We start from the raw sequence: 23,316 nt of genomic DNA, 5'->3' as shown, positions 1-23,316 counted from the left end.
CATCTTTTTGTCACAACCACTTTCCTCATTCATGTCAATAAGGTCACCTTTGCTAAGTGCCTTTTGTCGTGTAGCTGGAATCTCTGAAACAGAAGAGGTGTCAACACTCCCGTGTCAACATCCCCATCTTCTAATCACATCCAAGTTCACTTTCAGTGTTATCACTTTCTGCACTTTCGTCTGTGGGCCAGTTTCCCCTTTTGCTTGTCCTTTTTTGTAAAATGGGAGGCAAGGAGATGACACAGCCCTGCGGTTTCCTGCCTTTGCGTGACTGTATAACAGGTATGCAGTAGCCAATCACTGACAGACCTGGCAAAGAATGAGACTGGTCACTGACCAAGATGCGCATTTATGGAGTTATGTGTAGACTGGAGAGCTAGCACCAGAGTTTTTAATTTATGTAATCATTCACCTTTAACACATCATAGCGACTAAAATTTGAACTGAGCTGTTGGAGGACTGGTATTGCTTAACTAAACCATGATCATTAAAATTTGTGCATAGCATAGCTGTGTAAAGTAAGGACTGCCTGAATTAACCAAGCAGGACAATGACAAATTGTAGAAGGAAATGTACACTTGGTGGGAAAGCACAAATTTTCATAGTATATCAGATACATATATGCAGTATATATAAATATCAGCACAGATTCACATATTAAAAAATAAGGAGGTGGAGTTGATCCTCAGAATTCTATTTCATGTGTTTTGTTTCATTTTGGGTGTTGGGTGATTATTCAAACTTGAGTCTGAGGCACACACGAATGTGTATGTTCTGTGGATTTTCATTCCCACAGGAACCGGCCAATTCCTTGTGATTCAGGCAGAGACCAGTGCTTTACTTGAGATATTCTAAAGCTAGGAGATGCTTTGTAGTGTAAACTGATCAACTGTGGCTCAGTAATTGGCTTCTTCACCTTGCTGGTACTTTTGTTGGTAAGAACCTTACTCAATTTAGTTATCAACCTAATTTACTCTGTTAACTCCAAAAAAATGTTTATCTGGTGGCAAAACAGACTCCTGGCCTTTGCCCTTCCTTATTCTGGTCTTGTTTTCCAACAGAATTTTATTTTATGTGATTCCACTATGGTCTAGTGCACCAAGTCACATTTGGCGGAGGGATTTTTGGAGCTCTGTGTACTTCTGTGCTTCCGTCGAGAACAGAAGTGCAGAGAAAGGGCGTGGAAAGAGCACAGGCTTGGAACCCAGCCCGACTCGGCTTGGGTGTGGACTCCTGTGGGATTGCCTACAGACTGTGATCTGGGGCAACTTGGGTCCTCTGTCAACTTTAGTTTCCTCAGTCCTAATGTTGGAGGAGAATAGGTTCTTGCCTCATGTGGAAAGAATTCAAGAGCAAAGCATGATATAGTGAAAGCAAGTTTATTTAGAGAGAGACACACTTCACAGAGAGCAGGATCTGTCTCACTCAGAAGGGAAAACCGCTTAGGGGTACACACAACATAGACAGAATGTGGCCCATCTCAGAAAGGTGAGAGGAGAGAAGCCGAGAGGTGTGGGGGAGTTTAGTTTAAAGTAAAAGTAGATAAACATTCCATAGACAGAGTGCGGGCCATCTCAGAAGGTGAGAGAGAGTGACAGAGCAACAGCAACCACGTGGTGCAGAGCAGTTAGGTTTTATGGGCTTGGTAATTTCATATGCTAATGAGTAGGAGGATTATTCCAACTACTTTGGGGAAGGGGCAGGGATTTCCAGGAAATGCCCCCCACCCACTTTTTGACCTTTTATGGTCAGCTGGGGACCTGTCATGGCACCATGGGTGCACCATGAGGCTCAAGGTCTACTGGAAGTTGAATCTTCTGCCATCTTGGTTCTAACCAGTCCATCCTGTCAACTGCTGTGTCATTCCTTCAATGGTTGTGCTCTGCCCCCTTTCCTCTTACTTCACGAATGTAAGTCCTTTCCATTTCCACACCTACCACTGACCTCATTCAGGATGAAGTGCTCTGGGGACTTGAGCACTAGCTCCAATTGCTGGATGCCGGCTGCCCAGAGCACTCACTCTTTTAAGAAAAACAGGAAGCTAAATCAGTGTTCCTTGCAAAAGAATTCTGCCACAGTTAGTCTTGTCTGTGATGGTTGTGGAAATGAGAGTGGTGACAGAACTGTGCATTTTTTGGACCCCGGACTAGAGACTCTGCACTAATATCTAAAATTAGTTAGAATTTTAACTATTCTGAAATCAGGTAAAATTTTCATGGAAGAACATCTGATAGGACTGCCAGTTGTTTATTCCTGGTACAATCAACTGTGGCTGGTGGAGGCAGGAGGGACCCGAGTACACAGAGTCATTCCTTCTATAGAGCAGTTCGTCCTTCTAAGGGAACAGATGTGTGGGGCAGGTAGCAAAACATGTCTAGTACTTCTAAGTTTATTGCATCCTGAGGTGACTGTTTTGAGATGATAGCATCTATTTGGATATGGGGCATTGGCCCTATTTGTTCAGTCAGGTTTAATGTACAGTCATGCCTTGAAGAGCAGAATTGTATTCACATCCTTCAGTGTCGCCCACTGACATAATGCCTCGTTCTCCTTTCAGTGCACACACCTGTCCAAAGCCGCTTCTTTAGTGTTAAGGAAAAATTAACTTAATGAATCTTCTTCTTTTTAAAAAAATTTTTTTATTGAAGTATAGTCGGTTTACAATGTTGTGTTTGTTTCTGGTGTAGAGCATAGTGACTCAGTTATACATAAATATATATATATATTTCTTTTCATATTATTTTTTCTTATAGGCTATTACAAAGTATTGAATATAGTCCCCTGTGCTATAGCGTAGAACCTTGCTGTTTATCTATTTTATATACAGTAGTTAGTATCTGCTAATCCCAAACTTCCAATTTATCCCTCCACCCCTCCCTTTCCCCCGGTAACCATAAGTTTGTTTTCTATGTCTGTGAATCTGTTTCTGTTTTGTAAATAAGTTCATTTGTGTCATTTTTTAAAGATTCCATATGTATGTGATATGTATTTTTCTTCTCTGTCTGACTTACTTCACTTACTATGACAGTCTCCAGGTCCATTTAAATTGCTGCAAATGGCATTATTTTATTATTTTTTATGGCTGAGTAGTTAATGAATGTTCTTCTTGCCAGTGACTTGCTAAGTCACTCTAAGATTAAAACACTATTATTGCGAGGAGGGAAAGTGACAAGAATTACAATAAAGACAAGTTATTTGCATCTTGATTTCTTCCAAAATTATGCTTGGACTGCCCTTACCTCCTCAGATGCAGACTGTTTCGGCAAACTGAACAATTTACTATGAAAGATCTAGGAACTAGAGGAGGCAGTGGGAGGGAGGAAAGGCATGCGGGACTGGGTGCGTGAGGCAAATGTTCTGGCACTCTCCCTGCCCATCTCTCCACCAGTAGACTCTTCTCTCTCTTTTCCTATTTTTCCTTCCTCTTTCTTCTCTCCCATCCTTTAAAAAAAAAAATTCCTCATTCTTTTTTCACTTGTTTTTAAATCTGCCTCCAGGCATCACGTTGTCGGGGCTGCTGTGCACTTGCCCTGGAGTGCACAGAAGAATTAGCAAGGGCGTCTCTCTGGCATTTGAGAGCATGACTTCTCTGTAATTTACTACATCTGTTATGATGCAAAGGGCTTTTCCCATCTAACTGCTGAGCTTCCTTTCTCTCATCTCTAATACCAACTACAGATCTTCCTCAATTTACGATGGGGTTACGTGCTGATAAACCCATCATAAACTTAAAATATCGTAAGTCAAAACTGCATTTAATGCCACTAACCTACTGAACATTGTAGCTTAGCCTCACCTACCTTAAACATGCTCAGAACGCTTGACTACAGCTGGGCAAAATCATCCAACACAGAGCCTATCTTACAATAAAGTGTTGCCTGTCTTATGTAACGTATTGAGTACAGTACTGAGGGTCTATGGATACAGAATGGGTGTCAGTCGTTTCCCCTGTTGATCACGTGGCTGGCTGGGAGCTGCGGCTGCCACTGACCAGCATCTTGAGAGAATACTGTATGCAAGTTGCTAGCCCGGGAAAAGATCAAAGCTCAAAATTCAAAGTTCGGTTTCTACTGTGAATGCGTATTGCTTTTGCACTATGATAAAGTCAAAAAAATCATTAAGTTGAACCATCGTAAGGCAGAACTGTCTGTATAGGTTCTTTCTTTCTCACCTGTTCCCGCCGTCTGCTCCAGTGTTCGAGTGCACGTTTATGCTTTAGTGCTGCAGAGGACTTGGCATCAGCCAAAAGGAGCTGAGCCTTACACTGCTGGGTTCCTTTGCATGGATTTAAACCATTAAACAGCCCTTTCTAGACACCTCCAGCATCGCTCCCTTCTCAGCTCTTGCCGTTTCTTCCTAGACCCTTCCATGTCTTCAAAGCACAAAGTTCTCCGTGGTGCTTGGAAGGCGCCGCCCATTCTCCAGGGACCTGGTCCCAGGCTGAGCCATTGCCTTTGGCCTCGTTTTGGCTTCTGGACAGTTTTTATTCTTTCAGGTTTAAATCCTGGCTTATCCTTCCTGTGACTTCTGATTAAAGTGCCTTTTCTTTCCTTTGCTATTTTTTTCTTTTCTTTTCTTGTAGTTTTCTTTACCATCTTTGCAGATTCTGCCTGGTCTCTGACTGATTCTTTTATTTTTTTTTTTCCCTTCCAATTTTCCCTCAAATGATTGTTCTCACAGATCATGTAAAAGCCTGATGAACTGAGGGTTGGGATATCCCGGATTGCTTCGTTCTGATCTCAGTGCCTTTTTGTAGAATGTGCCCCAGTTCTGACATCTTAAGTAACAGCAGTTTAAATTTTAACAAAACTCATTTTTTAACCCTCCCCGTCTGTCTCCCTTCCCCGTGTTGTTGACTAGCTCTCATTTTAGAGCCTCTTAAGACCATTAGTGGTCATTGCCACTTCCTCCCAGTGCCAAGTTAGTCGATTGTGGAAAAATGATCGATTTTAGGCATGTCTGACCTTTGCATGTCATCTTCTAGAAGGGGTATGAGTAGTAGTAGGTCTCTGTTTGGCATTGTTTCTTTCCCAAATATTTAGAAAGACATTCTGTCTGCTATTGTATCTTTGGTGGTTGAGATTCTTCATAAACATCTTTTAATCTTACCATTTCATGAAAGACCTACACCAGATAAATTATGAGCTCAGTGCTTATAATGTTCAGATTAATATTTGTCATCTGTTTTACAAAACAAGTATTTCTTTCATTTGAGAACGACCAGGTTCTGTTTGTTTATAACTAGTAAAATAAACAATTTATTGTATATTTTGTTCTCTTTTCTATTCTGAAGCAAACTTTCTTATGAGTGTATGAATTTAATGACAGAGTAAATATCTCATGAGATGATTATTTTTGCATCTTGCATTAAATTATGTATTCCTTTTAGGACATGGGACAGTTATTCATCCTCATCACTCACAAAGTGCCTGAAATAAATTTGGTCCTCATTAAATACTTCAATAATTGCAGCATCAGTGAAAAATTTGTGAACGTTCAAATTTGGAATTAATGTACCATTTTTGTTAAACATTCTTGTCTGTTTCAGTTCTGGTAAAATTATTGAGAGGTATACATCATATAACTCAGGAAACCAAGGCTTAGTAAAGAGAATGGTGGGCTTGGATTTAGAAGACATGAAATCAAAGCTCAGTCCTGCTACTCTTCAAACTTTATGAACCTCGATTTCCTCAAATGTTACATAGGGAATAATATGTCTGAAAGTGTTAGTGGGAAAAATAAATCAGAGAAGAAAGTGTTTTTCACTGTGTTGAAAGGCATGCAATAAGTACTTTAGAAAATGCTAGAAGCTTCCTTGCTTTCCATTATCCATTCTTTAAGATATAAGAATAAAGATTTACAGATATTTAATTCTTCTCAGAAAAAAAGTATTTAATTCTACGTTTAAAAAAATCTGTCTTTTGACTTTTGAAGATCAGTGCAATGGAAGGAATTTTTTTTTTTTCTTAGCATCAAATGATCTGGAGGACTTTTGCTTCTGGGAATGACAGACCAAGGTTTTAGTAGAAGACTCCGTTGCAGAAAGCATCTAAGAAACTTGGGCTTAATACAAAGCAACTGCTTGAAGAATGAACAGAGCAATCTTGTGTACACACTCAGAAGATAGAACAATAGGGCTGTAAGCAGCAGTTCCTCATTTTTTCAGCTTTTAGCCTGGAACTAAATACAGTCTGCACAATTCCTGCAGGGGAGGCAGGAACAACAGTGGGAACACATACCGGCTTTCTGGCCGAGGGAACCAGGAGACCGAAGCCAGGGAAATGTGGCTACTGAAAGGAGTAGGGGAATCCCAGAATGGGAAGATCCAAAAATTCTGTCTGTCCACATATCCGGCTCATCTCTAGTCCATGCTGTGTTGAACAGACTCAGAGCAACTCAGCTAGAGAAGAAGTCTGAAGAGGGATAGGAGCTGCTGCCGCCAAATCAGAATCTCAAATTAAGCCCAGCCGAAATAATTACCTACAAAAAAGAAAGAAACAAAATGTGTTGGAAAACAAAACAATGTTCAGAATCCCCACAATGTAACATTCAAAATATGCAGCATAAAGTCTAAAATTACTTGACATAAGAAGATGGAACATCTTTTCAAGAGAAAAGAAAATCAAATGCATCGAATTCTGAGATGAACCAGATTTTAGAATTAGCAGACAAGGATTTTAAGTAGCTATTAAAACCATCCATACTTAATGAGATGAGACAAATTTCTCACCGTGAAGCAGGAGATATGAAATCCCAGCATATAAATGGAAATGTTAGAGGAACCAAATGAAAATTCCAGAACTGAAAGTTGCATAGGTAACAATAAATCTCACCAATTTGTCATGAGATTGTTGGTAATTCATCTAGTACAGCGCCTGATGTAGATATCTTCTATTTCCCACGTTCTTCAGCTATTCAGTCATGATAACATGACAGTCATTATATTGGGTCCAGCTTAGCCTTCAAGGTCTGTTCTTTAATTGATGCCCAATGTCCTGCTGGAGCAGATACCATCATCATCATCATCATCATCATCAGTATTATTTTGGTGGCTTAGACAGTAAAAGTGTATCATCTTTCAGTTCTGCAGGTCAGAAATCTGACACTGATGTACAATCAAGGTGTTGGCAGGGCTGTATTCCTTTCCAGTGGAAATTCTAGTGGAAAATCCATTCCTTGCCTTCTCCAGCTTCTGGGGGCCACCTGCATTTTTGTCTTATGACCCCCTTCCTCCATCTGAAAACCAGCAGTGAATGATAGAGTCCTTTTCATGAGGCCAGCTCTTCTGGCCTCTGCAGCCTGGGAAGGTTCTAGGCTTTTAAACATTCTGTAGTTAGACTGGTTCTACCAATGATCAGGATAATCTCCTCACCACAAAACCATCACCTTTAATCACCTCTGCAAAATCCTTTTTGCTGTGTAGGGTAATATATTCATAGGTTCTGGAGACTAGGATGTGGACATTTTTGGTGGACGGTAGTCATTTATCTCTCCTTTGTTTCTTATGTTCTCTCTTCTTGAGCTCTTAATAGGCAGATATTGATCTTCTGTATCACTTAACTTTTCTGACATGTTTTCCTTCTCCTTGACCCTTTGATTGTTTTATGCCTTGTCCAATTTTTTCAGATTAAATTTTTATTTTAGAACAATTTCAGATTTACACCAATACTGTGAAGATAGTATAGGAGTTCCTTATACCCTGTACCTAGTTTCTCCTATTATTAGTATCTTACATAACGAAGGTATATATATTTTTTTACAATCAATGGACCAATATTGATGCATTATCATTAACTAAAGTCCATACTTTATTTGGGTTCCCACAATTTTCCCCTGATGTTCTTTTTTGTTGCTGTTCCAGGATCGCATCCAGGGTACCAAATTACATTTAGTCATCATGCCTCTTCAGCTCCTCTTGGCTATGACAGTTTCTCAGACTTTCCTTGTTTTTGATGACCTTGAGAGTTTTAAGGACTGATAGGTATTTTGTGGAATGCCTCTCCACTGGGATTTGCCAGATGTTTTCCTCATGATTTGACTGGGGTTGTAGGTTTTTGGGAAGAAGGCCATAGAAGTAACTGCTATTCTCATTACATCACATCAAGAGCATACTACTAACATGATTTATCCCTATTGATGTTAACCTTGCTTACCTGGTTGAGGAGGGTTTTGCCCACCCTCTTTCCATCCTGTTCTCTTTGGAGGGCAGTCAAATTTCCTCTTTCCCTCCCTCTTTCCATCCTGTTCTCTTTGGAGGGCAGTCACTATGTGTAGCCCATACGTGAAGTATCCGTATAAATTATTTGGAATTCTTTTGCAAGAGAGATTTGTTCCTTTTCCCCATTTATTTACTTATTCAGCCATTTGTTTATATCTGTGTATGACTCATGGGTATTTATTTTATATTTGTGTTATGATTCAACATTATTTATTTTGTTTGTGCAGCATTTTCCAACTTTGGCCTTTGGGAGCTCTTTCCGTTAGTGCCAATGTCCTTGTTAACATTACCCCCATCATTGCAGGGTTCTGTTTTTTGTTTGTTTGCTTGTTTTTGAGCACTTCCTTACTTTCTGGCACTACATGACGCTACAGGCTCATCTTGTATACTTCCTGTCCTAGTCCTAGACTCAGACATTTCTCCAAGGATCCTTGATTCCTTTTATTGAAGAATCGTATAAGAAACTAAGATCTTTGCACTGAGTGTGCTTGTTACTACTAGTGTGGTATTGCTTCTCAGCCCTCTCAGCTGGCAGGACATGGAAATATATGGTGTGTACCAATGCCTGTATGTACACCTATCTATAACTATTTCTGTAGGTAATCATCTGCATTCCTGTTAGCTCAAGATGAGTTTATACTGATGTCCTCAACTCTATTCCATCACCACATGGAACATTCTAGCCTACTCCTCTTTCTTATCTGTAACCTCCTACTCCAACGGTGAGAAACCTAACTCCCACTAATACCACTTTTTGGACTACTCAGGATTTACTCTTCCTTTGATTGGTAATCGTACCCAGGATTTCCTCCATAAACCACCCTTGTTACACTCCCCATTCATATAGTTTAGTGGAGTTGATCCTACTTAGGATTAATGGTTTCATTCGTCTACTTGGCCTTGCTAGTTAGCACAGCCTTTCTCCTTGACTGTGGGTTTTGGTTTTGGGAGAGACATATAGCCCAGGTTAGTCCCATCTCAGGACTTCTGCTGGGGTAAGAAGAGAAGAGAAATTTTCTTTCTGTTGACTTCATTGCTAAGATGATGCAAGTCTACTCACAGGGGAAAGCCTGCCTGAGAAAGATGCAACACAAAGGAAAGGCTGACCAAAAGTTGAGTAGAGATACCTTCTTGAGGATACTGTCTGAACACCTGGACCCAATCACACCTCCCCGTGAACACTCCCATTGTGGATCAGAAACTTTCCTATTTTTCTTAAGCCCATTTTGATTTGGATTTATGCCGTTTGTAACCAGAATCTCTGTGTCCTTTACCCACCTAGGTTTAACTGGATTTTATTAAATTTATGATCCTGAGGCACTGGAATGCAACACACGCATTAGGATAACATCCTTTAATCCTGCAGATTTCAGTGAGCCCAAGATTAACCTGTAATCTGTGGAGAGTTATACCCTAACACTAGCTTTCCTTTTGTGTGAAAGCCAAGTAGAAATTTTATGCTGATAGCTAGAACAATTTTTAATTTAGGCCACTAGAAAATAAAATGCCCTATCTGTCTTTAATAGTAGACTGTAGCAGACTGAAAAATCATCGAACTTTTGCTTCCTCTCACTCCCTTTTGCATATTTTCTTTTTTTTTCAAACTATCATTTGTCTGAGAACATGTAAGCTCTAAAATGAATCATTTCCTTATCATTATACTCTTTTTCCATTTGATGTCATTATTAAATTCTGCACTCACAAAGAAAAAGTGGCAGTTAGTTTGAGTTTTTGGTATTGTTTAGATCTCTGTTTTAGCTGCATGTTAACATTGAAGAATTTGCTCTTAGAATATTAAAAAAAAAAAAAGGACAATTACAATTTCCATTATCCTATTGACCTCTGTACCTTGTGTGAAATTTTCACCATCATTTAAAATTTTTGATTGCTTACTTTTTGAAGGTTTGAGGTAATTCTCAACTAGAGGCAATGTTTGAAGTAATTACTAACTTCAGGTTGCTAACAGCAGGTGAGAGAATCTGTCAGTTATTTGGTTCTTTTGACCAAAGAATTTGGAAACATTGGTGTTAGGAGGATACCTTTATTCACGTCACTGATGTTTCCCTCCAGGCGGAGAGACTTTCATTGCTGCACCAGCTCTGGCCTCTCTACTAACCTTCACTGGGTCTCCTGAGAGTCACCTGATGGTGAGTGTGGGATGGGGAAGTTTGCATGCCCTGCTCTTTCCTTTCCTCTGCTCTGCCCCTGATCCACCTCCTCCAGGAAGCATGTAATATCTTCATTATCTCAGCCATCCAGGATAGTAGAGGTAAAGCCCCTGATCCCTGCGGAGCACAGTCTTGTTTCACTCTACGTGTAATTGTTACCTCTCTTTATAAGCCTTGGATGGTGAGTTTACTTAAAACTGTTTCTGATCTCACCAAGAATGTCCTTAGAAACTGCCAGATCTTTAAAAGGAAATATGCATCTTCTTCTGACATCTTATCTATGACTCCAGGTCATACCTAAAACAACAACAGCAATGATAGCACAGCTTTGTGATCTGATCCATGGCAGTAAGGTATAGGGAAACCTCAGTTTTGAATTTCTTTTCCCCCATTTACTCTCTGTGCAAAGATGTATTTGGAAATATATGATTGCCATGGACCAGGTGAACTGGATGTGATCACATCTTATAGCTCCTCTGTTTTATCCTAAGGGAGAGGAGCTGGTGATGTTGATGGTGTATGAGTCAAGACAGGAGAGGAGGCCATTTTATGCGCTGAGTTGGCTTGGATCTGGCAGAGAAGGTAGTGAGTAAGCTTGCGTGGATAAAGGAACAGAAAAGATTGGGGCTGATAGATTAACTCAAGGAGTCCTGAGTAAATGAGTTAATTGTTTAGAGGTGATAGAAGAAGAAAGGCAACACACTTGTATTTATTTTGTGGCTCTAGACTTTGAAACATATTGGGGTGAAGGGGCTCACTCTCAAACTGTGCTTGTCACTCTTTAAGCTAAATTAGAATTAAGGCATACAGTTGACATGGAGTTTTTCCTTTGCAACATCAGTGGGAAGATTCTTTCAGCCAAAGATAGAACTGTGTGTATAAAGCAGCCAAATGAGTCAAACCAATATCACAACATTTTTTAACAACATTTTTTGATTTAGTAGTCATTATTGGAAAGGCCAGTTGTGCATTGCTATAATCATCCTCCTTTTTTTAAATGGAGATAGGGAGTAGAAAATGTGAAAACACTTGAGAAGCGAGTCCAGACATTCTGTAGACTATGAAAAGGTGCGTATTTAGCATCCATCTCCCGTGCTGCTGAGATTTTCCCACGAGCATCACCTAGAGATTCTTGGCAAAAAGAAGGTAGTTGAATCTCTGGGCAGCTCTTGCCCTCAGGTGTAATGGATGTGCCAAACCTCAGAGTATCTGGCAAACCACTGCCCATTCTCTTTTTTTTTTTTTCACTTTAGATATGCCCAGTTCATTGTATGCCAATTTTAATTCAATTAAAAATAAAAAATAAAGGTACACACACTGGTAGATGTAGATACAGAAAACAAAGATTGCTTTTTTAAAGTGTGATCTGTGACCCCTAAGGTACAGAATATTGTAGACCATGGCTTCCTTCTCGTCTAAAGATTTTATGAAAGATATTATTCCATTTTTAATGGCTCGAGTGAAATTCACCTGCCTCTCACCCCGATGGGAGGATGGCCGTGTGAATCTGATGATTCTTACCCCAGTTCTAATGGGATGAAGCTGGTTAGATTTAGGCAGAGTAAATGACCCAAGGGAGGTCGTTCTAAGACTAGCCAGAGTGCTGTTATGTGTGTGGTCTGTTTTAAGGGGAAAAAATAAAAGCCACTCTAATCCTCTACTTCAGGAATTTGAACTAAGTTTTAGTTGACAGTGTTGTTTGAGGTAGAAGTTGGGACATGTGGCTATAATGGGCAGAAACTGTGAATACTCAAAGAAGCATGTTGACAGGGGTGAAATGGATATGTAGAGAGAAGCAGAGAAAGACACCTGCCTTTGACACCTTGAGAAAGAATCCATTAGAGGCAAAGGAGTCTGAAGGAGTATCCCGTCCTTAGACTGGCTGCAGATCCTAGGAATGTGCTCATTCCTGTCCATGGGTCTCCTTTCAATAAGTCCTCTTTTCCTTGAAGTTAGTTGAGTGGGTCTCCGTTCCTTGAATCCAAACTGCCAAATTAAATTTTCAACACAAAATGAAATAACACATCTTTATTGTTCAATGTTCCCATGGACTATCCCAGTTTAGCTTCAGTGGCAAGATGTGTGCTTCCTTTTTTTGCATAAATGAGCAAAAATCATGTTCTTATTCAACAACAATTTTTCAATATTTTAAAATAGAAATATCTCAGCTGTTTCAGGCTGTAGGGAAGTTTATGTTGGAACGTGCTGCCAGGGACTGTTACAGCAAAGCATCTATCATATTTTCTTTGGCCGTAAAATCTAGTGTGATGAGTACATTCTTTTTCAAATTTTCTATAATTGAATTTAATCTGAGCTCTCACTATACCCAGTGTCAGAAAACTGAATCTGGTCAATTCTGTAAACTCACTCCCTTCAGTGTTTTCTCAGTTATTTCCAGCTCCCCATGCTAGAGGGTATCACTGGCTTGTGGGGCACTGGGCTACGCCTGCTGTGTGGATTCCCCACCATGTAACATGTCCTGTGGGGTCTTTTGCTATTGATATTCATTCTTGTACCTGAGTAGTCTTCATCATAAAGGAAGACATGGGGTCTCCACCCCCCAACTTCTCTGGTCTTGGAGGTCCAACCTCATCTTGGGACTTATCATGGCTAATACCTACCTGGTTTGTGTTCAGGGAAGGGTGTGGATGCCCGGCCCTTCTCAGAGACTTACCAGCATTTAATCTCTCTTCATGTCCTCCTTTCTTAAATCTTCTCTATCTTAGGTTAGACAACATTTATCTAATATTGGGGGTGGAGATAAGAATAAACTGGTGCTTAATCTCTCTTATTTTCAGTCATGTTTTGATGTAGATTTCTCAGAGGACACAACCTGACACAGATTGGTAGCTTGTGTAGTCCTTGAAAACCACTGGTTTAAGGCACAGAACCCCGTATCCCAATAAAGAGTCTTGGGAAAGGTCAAGATGTAAACCAAGGCATAAACTGTGCTTTCGTGATTGAAGTCAGTCTGGGTTTCTGAGAGCTGGGTGGATTCTGAGGAGGTGGAAGACTAGACTCCATGGAAGAGTTGGAAATCATGGTACCCTCTACTGGAACTGGTGCTTGAAGAAAATGTGAAGAGAAACCACGGACCTTTCCTAGTCCATTTTAGGCTGTAATGTGTTCTGTACTCTGTAAGAGTAAGCAATTTGAGTCCTGACTGTTCTAATATGCCTGTCATTGGGAGGTCAAACAACATTGGCCCTTGGATGGAAACATGTGCCTAACAATGAACTTGAATTGTTGCTTCCCTTCTCATGTAACGGGCAAGTGGAAGAGTTTGCATGACATGCACACCGTGTTATTGGGGTATCAGCTAGTTTGCTTTCAAGCTTCCTGGGACTATTGCAAATAAATTACAGAATATTTGGAATATCTGGTAATATCTGAATAGTAAGGTATAATATCTAATGAGTCACACCATCCCATTCTTGAGGATGGGGATTTTTCATTCCTATGAGAAATAAATCACTAATTTAATTTGATTCGGTTTAAGTTTCATGACTTATAGAATGTATATTTCTCCATGTGAAGACCTATAAAATCTATACGTCTAACTTCCTTTCCTCTTATTTTGGAATGCCCAGAGCTTGTTCTAGTTAGGTAGGATGATTCAAGACCCAAAGCCAATTGTTTTGGCAGCTTGGTGCTGAGAGCAGGGACCCCACTGCCAGGATGATCACCGCCTGGGATCAGGAGGCTCCTGAATTGTTTGTTGTGCCAAAACCCAGCATTTGGAGCGCTGTGGACATTAAAAGATAGCTTGGAACTAAAGAAAGTGGGTTTCTCTTAAGCTCTGATTAGGAAATGTAAGATCATAGACCCAGGCTCCAAATAAAGGGTTTATTCAAGCAGAAGGCACGGATAGTGACAGCTCGCATCTTAGGACTTTGCAGCTGCACCTGTGAGAACTGACCACACACAACAGAGACTCTCCTCGCGCTATCCCTCCCTCTGCTCCTCCTCCCTCCATCCTCCTTTCCTTTCTTTTTTTGGAAGGACCTAATCAGACAGGCCAGGGCTGGGATATTGTCTCTGCTGTTTGTGACTGATGTGGCCTTGGACCGATGATGTAATCTACATGCTTCAGTACCTTCTCCTTGGTGCAGATAATAAAACATGTTTGCAAGGTCAGTGCGGAAATACTTGAGAAAAGATCTCTCCAGGGGGACACTGTGAACTTGGCCAGCTGGGATTTATGTTTACATAGTACTTTGTTGTACTCTATGGTGGCTGAGTTTTTAAAAATAAAGATTTCTTTTGGTGTTCTGTGGCTAGTGTGCTTTGAGCAGAGGGCTGGTGTAAGTCTTAACAGACAACTCCAGGGAAGGGATTCTCTGCAGAAGCCCTAGGCTAGTGGAAGCTGGCTTCACACCATGAGGCCTTCTAGTAATTTCATTGCTTTGCTGGAATATGGCTGAAGACTTAAAGGATCCATGGCTTTGGAAAAGTCGAAGATGATTAAAAAAAAAAAAAAAAAAGAGTCTCAAATGATTTAAGCCTTTTAGTTGCAGAGTTCATTCCTTTTTGAGGATTTATATTTTACCACCCAGGCTCTCCTGCCTCTGGTGCCAGTCTTCTCAATTTCCTCCTCATGCCTGCGAGGCTTTGTGAAGGATGCTAGTACTGGCCTCTACTTACAAGAACCATATGAAATGACTGGGTCGGAGGCACAGAGCTGGTTACCTTGATTCTGATCTTCCACTTATTTGTCCTGTGACTTTGATTTCTTCAGAATGCGGGTGAGGAAACTGAGTCCAGCCAGAGGTCTTATGGCTTGTAAATAGAGATGCCCCCTTGAACCCAGGCCTATTGACTTAAACTTGGGTGATCTTCCCAGAGTATCCTACGTAGATTGTTGCTTTGCCTTCTGGTACTTGGTCTCCCAGGCTCTTTTCTGTCTACTTATGTCCTGATCCTCTGCTTTATTCCTCATTCTCATTCTTCAGGCATGTTGTGATTGATTGCTTATCGTTTTGTCCTTTAATACCTGTTGGCCCCTTAAGACTGGCTTTAACCTTCCTGCTAAAGTCCATTACACTGTTATCAAAATCTGCTGTGGACATAGCCCTCCACCCTCCAGCTGCCCATGTTCTAAGGCATAGTAGGTCTGCACCTTGTGCAACATTTGGAAATCTTTTTTGGATTCTTAGATGCAACACTGAATTTCTTTTTAACAACACATCTCTCTGTATAATTTTGATTAATTTTATAATTTTAAGAGTCACTGCAAATTAACATTTGCCATAATTTCAAAATTGGAGAGAAATAATGTCAAGTTTAAGTAAGAGTCTGAAATTTATTTAAAGAATTTGGATTTGACTTTCTAATAGAATATGAGTCACTTCCCAAACATATTTTGTTATGGGGAGAATTTTCTGTGTATTTGACTGTATGAATTTATATTTGCTTTGTATTTACTTTAGTCTTATAAGATGGACAGCAGCAGGAACATGAGCCTTATCAGTGCAAACACTGAACCTATACACACTTTTTAAAAGCTGTCTGAAAATCTGAGTAGAAGACTCAGATCATATTATAAAAATTCTGTTCCTTTCCCCAAATCAACTACTAACTTAAAAAAAAACAAACAAACATAGAAAGCCGATTGTCCCATCACACTTTACATTGAAGAGGAATGAAAAAAAAAAACATTTTCGACAATGCCATACAAATAGTTCAGAATAAGATATTGAATAGAATTTTAATGAAAAATAAAATTTAGACAAAATATGATTTGAACAAAAAAAGGAGAAAGAAATCAGCCTATAAGAGAAGGACAACTGTAGATTTAAAATAACCAAAACTAAGTATTTGTCTGTTGCTCTTTTCAAATTGCAAATGGAGATTACAGGGTGTTTTATATTTTAAATGGAATTATTTTTCTAACTACCAATTGCTTTATGACTATGGACTGTCAAACAGAGCCTGTTAATGGAATCCAGTTAGATCAAAGGAATTTCAAAGGACTCTCTAAAAAGCACAAATGCCACCAGCAAAATGCCAATTTGGATTTGTCCTTTTATGCAGTTGGAAGAAAGCAACAAGTATGATGTTTAAATTTTAGTGTCTTGATATGCACCCAGCTTCTGTTTGGGTTTATTGCATTCTTCTAACACTAAGTGAACTTCTAAATTTCATAACCTCTAACAAGTGCCCGTCACCTCTTACTGAGAACTTTCTCAGTGTGGAATGCAATTAATTATTGGTCTATGGGGAAGAAGTTGCGAGAAGACACCAACTCTGTACCCAGGTGGCCAGTAGGGGAGGGAGAAGGAGAGGCAGAGAGGCAGGAGAAAGCTGCCTCACAGAGTTGCTTGTTTTACCCTGGAAGCTGCAAATGGATTCCGAGGCACTTCTGAGACAAGTTTTCCAAAACCCTTTGTTCCGGCAGTGATGTTTATATTCTGCTGCAATCGCTAGATGTTATAATCAAGAAATTCAAAACGCATGAACATTGAAAATTCATTAATTATTGATTTGCTTCAGCATCTCTTCCAGATCATGTAAAATGTGCATTCTGACCACAGATTCTATGAGAAGCTGGCTCATAGAAAAGATTCAAGCTTGTGAAGAATGGACATGATCATCTAAATTACTTGAAACAAGTGAAAGGAAAACCCAAATAAATTAATGAAGATTTTTGTTTTCATGTGAATAAGAGTTTTTTTTTCCAGCCCATATTGATAGGATATTTTATTCAAGTCATTAAAAGGGAAATGATTGCACAAATCTCCTTTCAAAAGGAAACTGTAGGTTTTAGCATTTAGAATGAAGCTAAAGACTATCAGAAATTTATTAAAAAATTATAAAATGGGCCAAAAGAGGTTGAAGAATGGTAATGTTAAAGCCTTTCCTAAATATTGTGGATCTTCTTCCTAAAGTGATGCTCCAAGTTCCTGTCATCTAAATCACCAGTTGTAATGTGTATATGTTTAAGTGTACAACAGAGATCTCCGCTGACTCAAACTAGATTCACTGGTAACAGCTTTACCAGGTCTGCAGAGGGAGGTATAAATGCCTGGGGTTTGTCTAGTAAGCCTAGACAGTGATTCTCAACCTGACAGCTTTTGCCCCTCTGGATACATTTGGTAAAAATGTCTGGAGCCATTTTTGGACGTCAAAGCTGGGGATGGGGGTGGGTACTTTTTACATCTAGTGGGTAGAGGAAGGGATGCTGTTCAACATCCTACAGTGCACAGGACGGGCCCTTACAATGAAGAATTATCCAGTCCAAAAAGTGAAGAGTGCAGAGACTGAGAAACCCTGGCCCAGACCCAAGCTTGATAGTGAAACTAATGAGAATAGGTATAAAATAAAAAATAATGAAAGCTAGTTTTCAAGAATGGGATAAAACCACCACCATCATGAAAATGTAGAGACTATAGGAAAGAGAGTTACTATCCATATGGCATAAATGCACACGTGTTTACTCCGTATCTTAATTCATAGCATTCCAGCACATATCGGTGCTTCTACAAAAACTTTAATAATAGTGGTACTTCTGAATTTTTAACAAAAGGTGAGCTTTTGAAAATTTTTTATTTTATTTTTTATTTTTTGGTGGGAGAGGTAATTAGGTTTACTTATTTATTTTTAGAGGAGGTACTGGGAATTGAACCCAGGACCTTGTGTATGCTAAGCGTGTGCTCTACAACTTGATTTATATTCTCCCCACAAGGTGAGCTTTTTGATGGGGGAAAAGAAACATTTTATTCTTATTCTATGTAAAGAATATTTATTCTTGTAAAACCAGCAGAATGTGACTAAAATGGGCATTGTTTTTTGGGTGGTTCAAATAACAAACCTTTATTTTCTCACAGTTCTAGAGACTGGAAGTTAGAGATCAGGATGTTAGCAGGGTTGATTTCTTCCAAGGTTTCCTTCCCAGGCTTTTTGATAAATGTCTTCTTCCTGTGTTTTCATGTGGTTTTCCCTCTGTATACATCAGTGCCCTGATTTCTTCTTTCTATAATCACAGCAGTCATATTGGATTAGGGAAGACCCTAATTGAACTAAAATGGATATTTCAATCTGTACATCTGGCAATTGACTTTGGCTTGGCTTAATAACAGAATTTTTAGATCCTTGATATGTTTGGGAGTGAGAAATTACAAAAATGTGTTTAAAGAATTCTTTAAATGGATAGAAAACTATTGGCATCACTCTGAAAATTTTCAAAAGAAAAATTATTTAGACTTTCAAAAAATAAAGCCAATAAAATAGATTCTCCCAAGAAACACATTATCTGCATGATTTAATAGAGAAGTTTGGCCCTAGGATGCGGTTGATGTTTCCTGGAAATGTATTTGCTTATTACCTAAGGATGTGAGAGGCTAAATTTCTAGCTGATACTGACAATACTTTATAGTAGAGACAAAGATTATTGATATTCTTCATGCAGTGGGGAAAGAATATAATCACCATTGTCCACTCTGAGTTACTAAATAAGAATGTCTGAATTAAAGATCTGTTGGCAGCAGAGCTGTTCTTTGGCCTTTATGTATTTTAATCAGTCTATTTCTTTTGTATTGAAAATTCGTTAAGGCTCCCATCAGCATTCCAAGAATCATCTGCATTTTTTGCAGAAACTCTCAAGAATTAGATATTATGTGTGAAAACATCTTATTCTGGAGGTGAAAAATCTGATCAAGAGATGACTAGTATATTTGACAGTAAGCAATGTTGGCTTAATTTAGCATTTATGTACAGCCATTAGAATGAAAAATAATCTATATGGCATTCAGAGTATTTTAAAAATATGCTCGGAATCTACTCTGCTTCTATGCCCTCACTGGCCTTACCTGCCATGGATTACTGATCTGTGACTTTTTGGCACAGGAGTAACCCTGTTGTCTGTAATCTTTGTGTTCTCTGCCCACTTGCAAATTATTGATACCATTCTTCTCACTGAGGACCGTGCACAGGGTTCCAGCTCATCCCTCATCTCTAGCGGAAGGCAGTGGATATGGAAGATGGCACCTCTGTAATATGGCAGGGAGACCCCAGAGCTTGTAAAAGAACAGTGAGCTTCCATGAAGGGTGTCCTACCACAATGGTAGCGATCAGTCCCCTTTTAGGTACTAGTCCCTTCACACCTGAGGAGGCTTATTATACAGGTATTCCTTTTAGCACACTGTGATTAAAATGCAAATGTTAGAAAGGAACAAAGAAGAAATACCAAATCAACTGCAAAAATAAGTTCAAAATGGCAATAAACACACATCTATCATTAATTACTGTAAATGTTGATGGACTAAATGCTCCAATCAAAAGACGCAGAGTGGCAGACTGGATAGTAAAGCACAATGCAAATGTTATTCTTACGAACTGAGGCTTAGGACAGTGCATTTTTGCATTTATGGCCAAATGTCCAGCTTCTCTTTGATTGAAGCAAGTTAGCTCATTTGAACAATTTGAGAGTAAGTGGTTAGTGAAGCAGGAAAGGAATGAAATATTCTTGGTGGCCCTTTAAAGTTAGTACTCAGAAGCCTCAAATTAAGCCAGGATAGAAATCATCAAGACATCCATCATTCACATTTCCCTTGATACTTCTCTTCTTATATAGAAAGATCAGAAAAAGTGTTCACACATCTGATATGAGAGCTATATAATAAATCACAAGTTTGGTAAAAACAAAACTCCCAAATAACAAAATTAAGTTGTGAAACTGAAAATCATAATTCAAGGTGAATCTTACGCATTGAAAAATGTGATTGATTATTCTTAAGATGCTTGCCTAGTGACTTAGTGTTTTGAGAATCCCATTACATTGGCTAGAATAAAAATGGCTGTACCTGGGGCTTCATAAGGAATGGTTTCTGTGCTCTCGGGCCTGAGCAGTAGATCAATGTTGGGAGATTTGAAGCTGCCGTTTAGCCTGCACCTTATTTTAGGCTGCAGTTTAGCAGCATGTAAGAGACCATTGAATCATCAGCATGTGCAAACAAATAAGCAGACACTCATTCTTTTTCATGATCAAAGAAATAAACAAGAGTGGTACTAGTTATCTGGCTAAAATAAATTATAATAAATGCAAACTTATTACTGTTGAAATTGCCGCATGCATAGCAGAAGGTACATTTATTGAAGTCAGCACACTTAATTACATTTGGAGTAATAAAGAGAGTAGCCATGAAGTCCAGTGTCTCTTGAGCCTAAACATTAATTTTGATCTAATTTTCTTTTCCTTGATGTTGAGAAAATGAAAAGGCAAATAAAATTAAGAGACCAACCTTAACTTCATTAGCTTTGTTAACAGGGGATTATAAACTGCTTGTACCATGTGTATTCCACATTGTGATCCAAGGAAAGGTCGCTTGATTTAAAAGCCAGTAATGTTATTATAAGAATAAAGGTAGCCATATGGTCTTTCTCATTCTACAAGAGTACAGGAGACATATGTAATGCTGAAGAGTCACAGTGACAAGGATAGAAGGTACACGAAATTTTAACACTGGAAGGAAAGCGTCTTAGTTGCTTGGGCAGCTATAACAGAATGTAGTAGACTGAGTAACTTAAACAACATTTATTTCTCATGGCTGTGGAGGGATGTCCAAGGTCAAAGTACCAGTACATTTGGTTCCTGGTAAAGACCCATTTTCTGGCTTGTAGACAGCTGCCTTCTTAGTGTGTGCTTATATGGACTTTCCTGGGTGCTTGCCCATGGAGAGACAGAGAGGTAGAAACTGAGATGGAAATCGAGATAGAGACAGAGAGATCTTCCTCTTCTTATAAGGACACTAATTCCATCATGAGGCTCTCCCTTCAAGATCTAATACAAACTTCATTGTCTCCCAAAGGCCCTACCTCTAAATACAGTCACATTGGAGGTTAGGGCTTCAATATGTGAATTTTGTGGTGACATAAACATTCAGTCCATAACAGAATCTATTCTTATGACACTTAGGCTTTTGTCCCAAGACTTTACTTTTTAAAATCTCTTACTCAAACTATGTCCAGGTTTTTATTTATTTATTTTGCTTTACAGTGTTGCATACTTGCTGTCAGCACTGGATTGTGTGTGTGTGTGTGTGTGTGTGTGTGTGATCTTGCTTAGACTTTCAGATGTGGTTTAACCACTAAAACATGAAAACTCCAACTCAGACTCCTTCACAGCATGTAGCACAATGCTGGACAAATAGGTATATCGTTGGGTAAATAACTGTCAGATGAGTAAGTGAAGAGCAGAATCCTGGGTATGCCTTGTGGCAGATGGCTCTGGCTGGAATGGCGTTTCACCCACTGAGAAGGAGAAAACATCTTGATCAGATAATTGTCCCGCTAGTTGTCCTTGTCATACTGCTTGGCTGTTAGAGATTGAGGCTCTGATTCAGATGAGAGTACAGATTCAGATGCCCCTTGAACAATATGTTTGAATTGCATGGGTCCACTTATACGCAGATTTTTTTCTCACTTGGTGCATACTATATAGCACTACATGATCTGAGGTTGGTTGAAACCGCAGATGTGGAACCTCAGATATAGGAATCAAAATATAAACTTAGTCACAGACTTTTGACTGTGCAAGGGTTCAGCATCCCTAACCCCCACACTGTTCAAGAGTCAACTATATTAATTTAGAATAACCTACCTAACACTTCTTAGAAGATACAGGACTACTGTGTCTCTTGGAATCACTCTATTTGATCCACATTTCCCACAGCTTCATCCTTGGGGCCATAATGATTTAGCTTCAGGGAGAATACAGTTTCTGTTGCTTTTCATCAGGAGGATTTTCAACTTTTAAAAATTCTGTTATCCATTGTAACTGTCTCACTATGGTAATCATAGGGCTCTGGAAAGAGGGGTACTGGTAAGCATTTCAGTATATTTAATTTTTAACACTTTCAGTTGATGAAATAAGAGAGGTAGATAAGCATTCAGAAAACAAAGGAATGCAATCTCTAATGGAGCAATAGCAAAATGTTACGTTGAAAAATGTCAAAAGTAAAGCTAAAACTAGTATGTTTATCCTATACCAATACACTGAAGGAGGCCTTTGTAAAGTCCTAGAGGAAATTTAACTGAGCTAGATGTTCAGCTCTGATCCCATTTTGGCCTGATAGGTGCTGTCAGAAAGTAGGGAAAGAGACTGATCCTTCTTCGTGTGTAAAATGAAGATGTTGGACAACATAACTCCCCAAGGTCTGATATTATATGTATCAAGGAGAAGAAGTTAATATGTTGGGTGATTAATTAGAGGTTTTTCTGCTCCATCTGTCTTTGTATTGATTATTAGATGACTTCCTGCCAACCTGGTAGTTTTCTGGTAGTTTTACAGCAGAGGTCTAAAGACACTTAAGTGGAGCCCAGATAAGATCTGTTTCAGTTAGGTTAGTCCAATGGTTTTCAACTGGAGACAAGTTTTACCCCCAGGCCCCAGTCCTCAGAGAGACATTTGACAGTGTCTGTAGATATTACTGGAACCATGTAAGAGTAAGTTGCTTACTTAATGCCCCATCAATTTCAGGTATTTGATAGGTATTTCCTAAAAAACAAGGACTTTCTCTTACATAGGTGCACTGCAGTGATTGAGATTGGGAAATTAACATCATTACATTACAACTCATTTGCCAGTTGACCAATACTGTCTTTTGTAGCAAAAGGATCTTGGTCAGAATCACCTGTTGTATTGAGTTGTCATGTCTCTTTAGTTTCTGTCAATCTAAGGCAGTTCTTCAGTCTTTCCTTGATTTTATAACTAGGCACTTTTGAAGATTACAGGCTGGTTTACTTTTTAGAATGTTTCTCAATTTGGGTTTGTGTGGTGTTGCTTTATGATTAGATTAGAGTTATGCATCTTTGGCAGGAATAGCACAGAAATGGTGCTGTATTCCTTTTCCTGGTATCTTTTCAGGCAGTGCCTGGTTTTGCTTCCTTCCATTACTGATGATGTTTGCTTTGACCACTTGATAAAGGTGATGC

Source organism: Camelus bactrianus, chromosome 2 (assembly GCF_048773025.1).
Source record: "Camelus bactrianus isolate YW-2024 breed Bactrian camel chromosome 2, ASM4877302v1, whole genome shotgun sequence".
NCBI lineage: Eukaryota > Metazoa > Chordata > Mammalia > Artiodactyla > Camelidae > Camelus > Camelus bactrianus.
Note: the sequence above shows the minus strand (reverse complement) of the source record.